At 35.4% G+C, this 12,246-nt stretch overlaps 1 long non-coding RNA gene across 1 annotated transcript; it reads left to right on the top strand.

Moving 5' to 3' along the window:
• Positions 1-1,854: 1,854 nt before the first annotated feature.
• Positions 1,855-4,337, top strand: LOC121222275 (uncharacterized). Its single transcript, XR_005919522.1, has 2 exons — positions 1,855-2,052; positions 3,997-4,337. It is a non-coding gene; the product is annotated as an uncharacterized lncRNA (long non-coding RNA).
• Positions 4,338-12,246: the final 7,909 nt, after the last annotated feature.

Below are 12,246 nucleotides of genomic sequence, written 5' to 3'. Positions count from 1 at the left end.
AAATATCCCACATTTCAGAACAGATCATATTTCATATTTATATCAATATACAATATTTCCACAATTATTCAATTTAATCCTCATCGTACGCAACCATTCCGTATCGAAACAATTCAGCCCCTTTTTAATCATTTTCAGCTCTCATTAAGATCTTACCTTGCAATACAACTCATAAATGCAGCAAACGAAGTAATTCAAATTTAGAACACAAACCGTACATTCCGAACCATTCGTCCACGGTTTTGTCTTTCCTTTCTTTTTGAGAAATCTAGGTCGTTACATTGTACTTCGCCACCATTGAATAACATGAAAAACTCCAGCTCTTGGATAGCAACCAAATTTAAACCAAATCAATTATTTAGTCCAACCAAATAATATGAAGTTGTCCAATTTTGGATCACAACTAAACTTCGATCATAGCATATATTAATTCCAACCATATAAAATGAAATTTACTAGCTTGGGACATAAATTTAAACTCAATTAAGGTATAAATATTAGTCCAACCAAATTACATGGAATTATCCAACTTTGGACATGCAATTAAACTCAGTTTACGCAATAACGACGCATAATCAATATCAAACCCAAAGTTATACATTTTTAATTACAACACCAAAGCACAATAAATTACAGGTATAAACTCCTTTCAACTTGTCGCGTTAAGATATCACAATTTCATTGTAAAGACGGTTTAATATACGATAATTACTCCCCTTCAGATAATGTTTAAGACAACATAATTACTTACATTTTAATCTAGATGCAACAGCATAACATCTCAATTATAACTACTACCCCTTTTAATTTCAGTTTACGGCATTAATATTTAGTCTAATTACAGCTTCAGAACATCATAATTGTAGCTATTACATTTTTGTTTTTTAACTTCAACCTAAGGCATTAATAGTTACAGCGTATAATTAGCACCTCAAATTTCAGCTTTCAGACATGGTAAATTGCAGCATCTAATTACCTCAATTTCCAACTTCCGAACCTCATAATTTGCAGCATTTAAATGCCTCAAATTTCAGCACTCGGCAACATAAAATACAACATCTAACACTCCAAATTTCCAGCAAGTTTACAAGTCTTTAAACATGGAAATTAATACTGAAGTCTAGAATTCGGACAGTGGCCAAAGTTAGCTTTTAACCTCCAATAATTTCTCCATATTCCAGCCTGTAGCAGTTCAACTACTCAACAAATTTAAACATATTCAACTCTCCACAATTTTCACTACCTCTTCAAATTCGGTCCTCCTTCATTAGTTTGGGAAGTTTTATTAAATTTACTTCAATTCTCACATATAAGGCCTGGCTCGGGCAACAAACATGCAGCTAACATGGACAGTATTGTACTTTTAATTTCTCTTTAAATTGGTCAGTATTGTACACAAGTACAACATTACATTTCAATAGGCACCAATATTTAATTACTCTTACATGGACAGTAATAATGAATCCACCAAAGAGGGCATTAATCAAAAATTTTACAATTAATTTTTGTCTTGCTCTGGACAGCAACAAACACTCATAATGTCGTGTATTAAATAAATTTCAAGCTCATTTAGACAAACTAAAGTTATAGCCTTTGGACACCTTCAATCTTTAACTCCCAACATCATGAATGGCATCATTTAACCATCCCTTACAGCCTACAGACGTTGTACATGGTAGCATTTAAACACCTTAAATAGCAAATTCCGGACATCATAAATTCACATCCTTTTTGGACATCATAAACTGACATTTAAACCACTTAATTCCCATTATTCAGACCTCATCTATTTATGCTCAATTGAACAACATTATAAAAAAAACTTTGGATAGCATAGATCACCACCAACCGAACCACCTTTTTCTGGCGAAGAAATTTAATAGCCTGCTTAAAAAAAAACTGCATGCATAAGCAGCTCCCTCGACAACATGCATTCCACCAAAATTTTCCTTGGATTTATACATTCATACCAGCATGAAAGTGTAACAAAGCAATCAAGAAAGAAAAATGTATAGAGGACTCACAGAAACTCGAAGTCAACCATAACCTTGAGTAAGATCTCTTCCCCTTTGCCGCTGCCTTCTCCTTCCCCTTTTTGCAAGTTTCTTGAGGAAAATTAGCTTCTAAACGAGCTCAAAATTTAGCATGCAACAATTCTCTTCTCCCTCTCTAATCGAATTGTAGCCAGAAAAACAAGCAGAATTTTTTTTAAAGCAGAATTTTTTTTAAGTGTCCTCCCTTTCAAAAAAAAAATAATCCAGGTTGAAGAAGACTCTCCTCTTTTTTTAATATTCTTCTTTTTTTTTATTAAAACCCCATTTTTTAGTATTAATGAGATTTTTTTTAATTATTATTTTATTAACATTTTATTACATAAATAAGTAAAACAATCCACTAGTCGTCCACTATTCTTTATGTATTGGTTTAATTACCACTTAAGTACTTATTCTATTATTAAATAATAATCTATAACAATTGAAATTTTACAAATTTTACGATTTAGTCCCTGTACCTTAGTCAAACACTAATTCGATAAAATTACCTAACCAAAAAAAATCAATTCACCTATAACATAACTCCGTAAATATTTAATTAAAAATATTTATGACATCGGTTTATAGAAACGAAGTCTCAAAATCAAATTTTTTGGTACCACTGAATTTCGAGTCGTTACATTATAATCATTGAATATTTAGACTTTGAGGTGCTATTTTGATAAATTTTAAGTTTAGAATTGATAAGGACTAGATTGTAAAGTGAATTGTTAAAGTTGTGCAATAGGGACTAAAATGCATAAATATTGAATTTATTGGTAGAAATGTGAAATAGAAAGTTAAATTAGGCCTAGAGTGAAAACGATATAAAAATTGGAGGTTAAATGTGAAAGTTATGTTAGCCCCGATTTTAGGGACTAAATTGAATAAAATGTAAAAGTTGTATAAATTGGAAATTGAATGTGAAATTGGCTATGTATTGATAATTTATTATGTCTGTTTTAATCCGTAGCTAATGTCAACCCAAATTCTTCGAAAAAGAAAGGAAAAGACAAAGTCACCGATGAATAGTTCGAAATTTACGATTTGTGTTTCTATAATTCAAACTAACTTATAGATTGCTTCATATTGACTTATTTATTCATGGTAAGGTTATGAGGTAAGATTTATTGATCATTTGAGATGATTTGAATCAATTGATGATTATGAAGAAATTGATTATATTTGTGAAATGTGTGTATTTTCTATAAATTTGAAAATTGAGTATGTATTGAAATATTGTTGATGTTGTGAATGATGAATAAATGCTTTCATATTGAAAACAAATGGGAATAGAGATATTAGTTGGTAACGAAAACACTATTAACTGTTTGCGTAGAGTCAGATATAGATAGTGTACCATAGGATAGGAAGAGCTCAGGGATTCTTCGACTATAAGTAGATTAGGCTCTGGGTGCCAATTTGTTTCAGTTTAACCAATGAGACACTAGGTGTCAAACTTATTAATAGCATTTGGCGCAACTATTTGCTTCGGGCACTGGGTGCCAAATCAATGTGTTGGTTGGATCCGTGTATCTGTTTAAGTCCAAGTCGTGGTAATAGGGAAATAAATGATAAAATGAGTTATATGATATTGATAGGGAAAAAAAAGAAGAGAAATGGAATTGAAATGGAAAATAAAATAAGAAATTGTGGAATGAATTGTGAACAATGATATATCATGTTCCATGAAAACATGAGACTGGAAATTGATATGAAACATGACATTACAAGGGTTATGTTATTGAATGACTTGTGAAGTGTGATAGTCATATACTAATATTGTGGAAATGTGCTAGTTTCGGATCTATGGATATGTGAAATTGGTATTTTGAATGTGATAAGTTGCAAAATGTTTAGATTTTAACTTATACATCTTGATGATTTATTTTTTGCTTTTATGTTCGGATTATAGAAATACCACTGAGTTATACTCAACATATAGTTTGTTTTCTGTGTGCAGGTTAGGTACTTTATGTTTCATTTTTCGACTCAACATCCAGTGGCAATCCCAAACTCAAGTGTTGGTGATGAATTCATTTTGGTCTCAACATGTACCTAGGACGTCTTATGATTATATAATGTTTATTTGGATTGTGTTGGTATTTTGAGAAATCTTATGTATATATATGTGCATGTGATGGTATTGATCATGATAATGTTATTTTAAGGAATAGTTAATTTGTATGATTGATAGCTTAAATGGTGATTAGGTACTATAGAATAGAAGTATAAAAGTTATTCATAAGCCTATGCTATGCTTGTAATGATCTCGTAGCTTTAATGCATGAAGTATTAAGTTGAATTTGATTCAATTCGAGAAATTATTTGAAAGGTTAGTTTGGTGTTAAATTGAGTCATTGTCCGGGTGCCTAGAAAGGCATATTGGAGTGTTATGCATACAATGTGTTAGTTGATTTTGGATTTAATATATTGAGCTACCAATTTTGGCATATTGTTTAGACACTTAGGATGGTTGTTTTAAATGATGATTTTGAATTTAATTGAATACTTTTGAATAGGTTGAAATATGGCTTTAATGGCAGCTTGTGGCATAAGTGTTTTATGGTTGGCTTCATTATTTTGGAAGGAATTTTCTAGATACACACGGCCTAAGACACGGTGTGGTACACGACCGTTTGCCATACACGGGCTCATGGCACGAGCGTGTGGTATGTAAAAATTTAAGTGATTTTGGTGCACAGGGGCACAAAGAGTTACACGGTTTGCTCACATGATCGTTTGACCCATCCACACAACCATGTGACCCACTCACACAACCATGTGGCCTATCTGACACGGGCACACTTTTGTACGAAGTTTAGGGACACTGTCGTGTAGTTCATCACACACTAGCTTAGCTTTCGCACATGGTATGGAAAATTTTTCTTCGTTTTTGTTTTTAATTCAAATCAATCCCTGTTCATTCTTGAATTGGTTTTAAGCTTTTGTATAATAGATTGAATAATGTATTTATACATGCTTGTAAGTGATTATTTAATATTTATTTGAGAATTAAATTAATAAATTGTATGTAATTTGTTTGGTATTTGTTATAACATCTCATTACTTGGGTCCGACAACCGGACCATCCTATTTCTTGATGAAACATAACGAAAACCTTAAGCCTTAAAATATAATCACTTGATGTGATTTCTTTGGTCCATGTACAAACTTAGACATCGGACCATTGATATTGAGGGTAAAGTAGACACAATACGGTATTTTCCAAAATAAAAGAAAAATAAGAGTGAACTTAAGAGATAGTATAGTATGGTGAGTATAAGAGCCCTACAAATTTGTATGTAAATAGAAAATTTTGAAAATTAATCAAAAGAAAAAGTTTACAAAGGCTAAAAAAAAGCCGAGCAAGAAGTTCTCGCGAAAATTGAAAAGCAAAATGAATGAAAAAGAAAAGAAAAAGAAAATATCTTCATTTTTGCACAATAGTCTCTCTAGGATAGTTTTAATCACTAATTTTACTATACCTTAGGAATCAAAGAGAAAAGGTAGGTGAGAGAAAGGGATATACGGAGGTGAGCTAAAGGATCTAATCTGGAAAGTATTGGGGTCAATATAATATGCCAACAATTTTCATGTTTTAATCGTTCTATGTGCCGATTCCTTGATTCCAAACCAACATAAGCCGCAAAACGTAACAAGCCAAAAGACCTATGTGACCTAAGTAATACGATTTATGGATGAAAATTGACTAAAATTTAACATTTCTAATCACTTTTGTTCTTCGAGCATAAATGTATATTTTGTGTACCCTATTTCGATGGATCATTGTACTTAACATTCTTGAATTCTTTTTGTTTTGTAATTTCATTAAATAATGTGTGTGGTATTGAAGGTTGAAATTCGACTGTATATTGTATTAGAGTTACATATTTTATCACATTATTCTATGTACGTAGTTGTGATCTGGTCCTTGTATATGACATGCTTAAGCACTGTTTTATTTTCTTTTCTTATGTATATGTTTTATTTTGTTTCTTTTTCTTTTTTCTTGATGACAAGCAGCAACTTAAGTGTGGGGAGTTTGCTCTATCACAATTCGTTGTGGCAAATTAAGGCCATTTCGGCACTTAACGAGCTTGTTTTATGGCATTTTTATATGTTTTTATTTCATTTTTGGTTTTATTGTTTTATGTTTAAATTATGCAAAATAAGCCCTTTTAAGCAAATTTGAGTTATGTAACGACCTAATGGGCCACTGTGGACCTAGGGATGATCTAATGACTCTATCTAGTGTGTAGGACACTATTTTTGAGCTTAGAAGATGAAGGACGACTGTAGCGTCACGACATCAGATAGTAGTGTCATGACACCAAAATTCGAAGCTAAAATACCCAAAAAATGAAGGTAGTGTCGCAACACTGATCCCGTAGTGTTGCGACACTAAATGATGAACAAGAATTTTTATTAAGGGTATTTAAATGCTTCCATCCTCTACATACCAAGTTTTGGGTTATGGTGGACCCATCCAACCAATCACACCTTATAGTGGTCATTTGCCATATAATTGTTACAAAGTCAAGCTGCTAGCATTATTACGGATTTACAGCTAAATTTAAAGTAATACAGTTTAACTGCCAAATCAATCTTCCTTCACTTCATATCCCAATCCAAACCATAAATGAAAATAATTAAATACATACGGATATTTAGACTCGGATACACACACATTAGGTTTTCGTACTTCGTAAACCTTTTTGCAACAAGATCAGTTGTACAGTAACAGAATCAATCGTTTTCATGTTCAATTATACTTCACCACATCATACTCTTAATCAACATTTCTTAATGGAATCCGTAGCATAAGCAAGTCTTAATTTACACATCTATTCAATCCCATAAATCAAAATTGTCCTACAAGATAACACACTTCACCCAATTACCCTTGTAGAGACTTACACGTGCAAATGAGTACTCAAGGATTAAAATGAATCATTTAACTATTAATGAGAAAAAAACTACATAAATAGGACCACACGGTAGTGTGGAAGGGTCTAGATCGTGTGACAGGGATACACGACTGTGTGGCTGAGGGATAAGCCCGTGTGACGAGGTTACACGATCGTGTGGCCAGATCATGTAGTCTCTGTGCACGTGTGACAAAATTACACATTTATGAAGCAGGGGAGATACGATCGTGTCGCTGAATGACATGCCCGTGATAAAATCCCTTACAAAGGTCACATGACCATGTGGCCAACTCATGTGAGAGGAAAAATTAATCTAACTTTTAAAGTGACACACGACCGTATGGACCGCCCGTGTGGGGCACAAGCCAGTGTGACTCAAAAACCAGTCCAATCCTTACTGGAAAACACGAAAATTGAACACTAAATTGACCCATAATTACAAATGATTTAGAAATGCACCTGAAAGACGATGCCCAAACACTAGCAATCAACTAATGCACCTCAATTAAATGAATTTGAAACTCAATTTTACAAATACACTTAACCTTAATGAATTTCAATTTAAACCACATACAAGAATCAAAGAACCCAATGTAAACCTTAATTCTTATTTTTTTAATAATAAGAAGAAAAATTTAAACCAAAGCCAAAAATAAATTTAATTCCCACTTAGCGTAGACGAGGATTCAAACCCGAGACCTAAAGGAAAACCAACGCTAAACCACTGAGCACTAGGCTCATCACTGTCCCTAAAACGTAGAAACTCACTTAAAGGTTCATCCAAACCACTGACCCTAACTAACAGACCTTAATTCTTCTAACCCCACCTATGGGGTGTTACAACTCACCCCTCCTTAAAGAAATTTTGTCCCTGAAATTTCCTACTACCCAATAGTCACTAATTCGCACAATTTGCTACCACGCTTTCACTGCGAACTCTGATTCCAATGCATATCAAATAAATACCTAACCTTACAAACTCCTACCTATAGCTCGTATTTACTAAACAATCAGATGACCAAACAAAGCGAAACACGCACAAAAATAACCTACAACAATACTTGTCTCAATATCGATTCCAACTCTTTGATTTCGGTTCTTCTTCAGGGTTTACCCCTGAACAGGTCATTGACAAGGGCAATCCTTAATCTGATGCTCTGTGGACCCATATCTGAAACATGCTCCAGACTTCTTCTAACACTCGCCCGGATGGTGCTTCTTACAAAACCCACAAACCGACATGTCTGTGCCACTACTAGAACCTCCTGCAGTACCTTTTTAAAATCTGGCCTATTTTGTAGAACATGGCTCCAAACTAGAGGAACTATGACCTATCTTATTATATTCCTTACACTCACACTCAACACTTACTTTTTTCTTCCAGTTTGGACCTCTCTAGCATGGTCTCAAAGACCCTCTTCAGAACTCCCAACACTGGTTAGGCCAATGTGTCCACACCAACCCCTAGAATTACCGTCACTAGTAGCTGGTGTAGCCACGACGATGTCTGGCTCATGTACAGACGCATGCCCCTACAAGGCAGGACTCATCTAAAGTCCCACTAGGCTGATTCTCATAATCTTGATTACTGTCAAATTCCATTGTAGTTCTTGAGTCTAAAATTGTGACAGCCCAAAGTTGACCCTAGTCGGGAAGTGGTTTCGGGACCGCTAAACCGAGTCACCGAAATGTTTGAATGTGATACTTATTGTGTAGAATATGTAATTATGAATGTGTGAAAATTTCAAGCTTCGATTTGGTTGAGTGCATGTGAATTTAGTCAATAGGACTTATGTGAGAAAATTCAAAAATGTGATAGGTCAATGTGTGAGGACCTATTAGTGCATGTGGACAAAGGGGGGACTTGCATGTTAAATTTCCCCCCCTAATGAGTAGTGGCCGGCCATGACAAGGAATGATGGGCAAAACATGTCATGAAACATGTTTTGTTAATGGAAGAATAAAATAAGGAGTATGGGTAATAAAGAAATGGAAAACAAAAGAAAAAAAAATGTGTGTGTAGTGTTTGTCCCCCCCCATTGCCGTGAGCTAAAGAAGAGAAAGGGGGAATTTTGTTCATCCTTTTCTCATCTTCATGCTTGCCAAAACTAGAAAGAAAAACAAAGAAAAATTTTCTCATCCTTTGGTTCATCCTTGGCCAAAAATTTTAAGGAGGAAAGAAGAAGAAAGGTGAAGAGATTCGGCCATGCATGTAGCTAGGCTAAGGTATGTTTGATGATGTTCCATGAGAGGCATGCATGTTTTAGTTGTTAGCTTGAGTTCTACCTAACCCATGGTCTAAATCTTGCTATGTGATGGAAATGGCACTTGACCATGGATGCATCATTCTTGGTTGATGTTTGATGTTGTGGTGATGAGGCATGAGGATGAGTTAAGATTCGGCCTAGGTGGAGGTTGTGTTAATGCCATTGCATGCAAAATATGAAGCTTGTTAATGATGCATGTGATGATGGCTTGATGATTCTTGAACCTCCTTTTTAGCATTTTTGTGTGAGCACATATGTGCATTGGTTGCTAAATGGAGAAGAATCGGCTAGCAAGATGTGTGCTAAGGCCGAATGTAACTTTGCATGTTAATGAGCAATGCATGTGTTAAATTGATGAAAAGGGGGAGGATGCTTTACTAGTGTGTATATGTGTGTATTAAGTGTTGAAATCGACCCCAAAAATGGACATGCATATTCGGCCAAGGGGAAAGAAATTAGCTAATATGTTGTGTTGATGCATGATTTTTGCATGTATGAGACTTTAATGTCTAATGTATAAATATGGGCTAAGTGCCTTGTGTTCATCTTTTGATGCCTAAATGATGAAATCAATTTATTTGTTTGATTAAGCTCAAGAGCAAAGGGGAAATAAAACCGATAAAGGGAAGGAAAAAGTGGTTGAATAGCTAGCGGAATCGTTCGACAACACCCGAGGTAAGTTCTTGAGTAAGAGAGCTTAAATTTCGATGTGATTAAATCATGCTCTATGTGTGGCTATTGAGCCGAATGTGCAAGGACAATATGTGCCTTGTGTTTGAGTTTCGTAAACGAAAATGAAATATGAATGTGCCATGAATTATTGTTAGATGTGCATGATTAATTGAATGCTGTCCGGGCTAAGTCCCGAAGGCTTTGTGCTAAGTGAATATATCCGGATTAAGATCCGAAGGCCTTTGTGCGAGATACTAAATCCGGGTTAAGTCCCGAAGGCATTCGTGCGAGTTGTTAAATCCGGGTTAAGTCCCGAAGGCATTCGTGCGAATTGTTAAATCCGGGTTATGTCCCGAAGGCATTGTGTGAGTTACTAAATCCGGGCTATGTCCCGAAGGCATTTGAACGAGGAGCTATATCCGGTTAAATCCCGAAGGTACGTGATTTGGTAATGAATGAGCTTGCTGTAAAATTCCAGCGAATACTCGAAAAACATCCCAATATGGGGATATGTTACGTATGTGTTGAATTTAATCGAGCCCTTACAAATAAATGTTCGCTCAGTTGATAAACGAGCTATCGGCCTTCGGCTAAGTTAGTCTATTGTGTATGTGCATAAGGGTTGTTAATGTTGTGAAGCAAGTTTAATATCGATAAATTGCGTATTATGAAATATTCCGTTTAGCTAAATGTGTGATATTCTTTGTTTATGCTGGAATTCCTTGCTCAAACTTACTAAGCATAAATTGCTTACTCGTTACATTGCTCCTCTGTTTTATAGATTTTTGGTTCTCCAGCTATCGGACTCGGGATCTTGAAGTCGAAGTCGCCCACACTATCAAAGGCTCTTTTGGGTACTATTTTGGTTGAATCTTGATATGGCATGTATAGGACTACCCATTGTTGTTTTTCGAGTACTTTATGAAATGTATAAGTGTACAGCCATGCGAAAATGGCTTGTAGAAGTGGAGTATGGCATTAGACCATTCGTGTTTATGAATGTATAGATGGTTTCATGATGTAACTATAGTTGGAATGGAAGTGTTGAGCAAATGATCAGCCACTGGAATGGCTAAGTATGATCATATGTGGGCTTATGTATGACAAGGCCCTAGTTGGTCCATGAAACCCCAAATTAGGTAAGGTTTACTTTGAAAACAGAAGCTGATAGCAGCAGTGGTGTGGATTGGAAAAATCACAAGAATTCGTAGGAGTGGAATTAAATAGTGAATAAATTATGTAATCGAACCTTGATGAATCTACTTTCATATGGAAGTAACGAAACAATCATAGGAACAGTACAGTAAGAGATATTCGGGTTCTTATGGAACAGGGCCAGAACAGTTTCTGGATTCCCTGTTCCGACTTTGGAAATTCACTATAAATTGACCAGAGATAATTAGGGGTCATACCATATATGTATGGATTCCTATCTGAGTCTAGTTTCCATAGAAACAAACGGCATCAGTATTGAAGCTTTGTGCAGAGAGATATCCAAGTCGTAATGGGAAAAGGTCAGTGTAGTCGACTCCTGTAACATGGGAGACTTTGACTAATAAACTGTACTAATTGGCCCGACCAAAAATTCTAGAAAAAAATACATAGGTGGGGACATGAGTCTAGTTTCAGGGAAAAATCACAAAACTGATTTTCGAGTTGTGAAACTCAAGATATGATTTTTTAAGCGACTAGTACTCAGACTGGGCAGTGTCTGGAAAAATTTTTCAAAGTTTGTTAACATCTCGTGTCCGACTCCGGTGTCGGTCTCGGGTTCGGGGTGTTACATTTTTATTGGTATCAGAGCTACGGTTTAGTCGATTCTAGGACTACCGTAATGTTTTGGGTCTAGCTATACATGCCATTTTATGTGATTACTTGATAGTGTGGTGATTTCTGACAATCATAAATGTGTTTATTTATAGTAATGGATCCCGATCGTGACCAAGAGGTAGCTGATGATCTTGAGAGTGTAGCGCCTGCTCCCGCACAAGGGACAGTGCCGGCGGACTCTCAACCTAATGCTAGTAATCCGAATGATGAAGCTAGACAAGCATTCTATAGCGTGATGAATGATTGGTTTAACCAATACATTCGAACTAATATGGCTGTTCCACAACCTCCATTCCCGACAAATACTACCCCCGCACCTACAATACCACCGGTAACGGACCAAATAAGGTCAAATAAGCCCCCAGTTGACAGAATCCGAAAACATGGGGCTACTAAATTTAAGGCTATGGATAGCGATGATGCCGAGCAAGCTGAATTTTGGCTGGACAACACTATCCGGGTACTCGATGAGCTATCTTGTACACCCGATGAATGCCTAAAGTGTGCTATCTC

The sequence above is a fragment of the Gossypium hirsutum genome, chromosome D10 (assembly GCF_007990345.1).
Source record: "Gossypium hirsutum isolate 1008001.06 chromosome D10, Gossypium_hirsutum_v2.1, whole genome shotgun sequence".
Lineage (NCBI taxonomy): Eukaryota > Viridiplantae > Streptophyta > Magnoliopsida > Malvales > Malvaceae > Gossypium > Gossypium hirsutum.
Note: the sequence above shows the minus strand (reverse complement) of the source record. Positions and strands in the feature narration are given on the sequence as shown.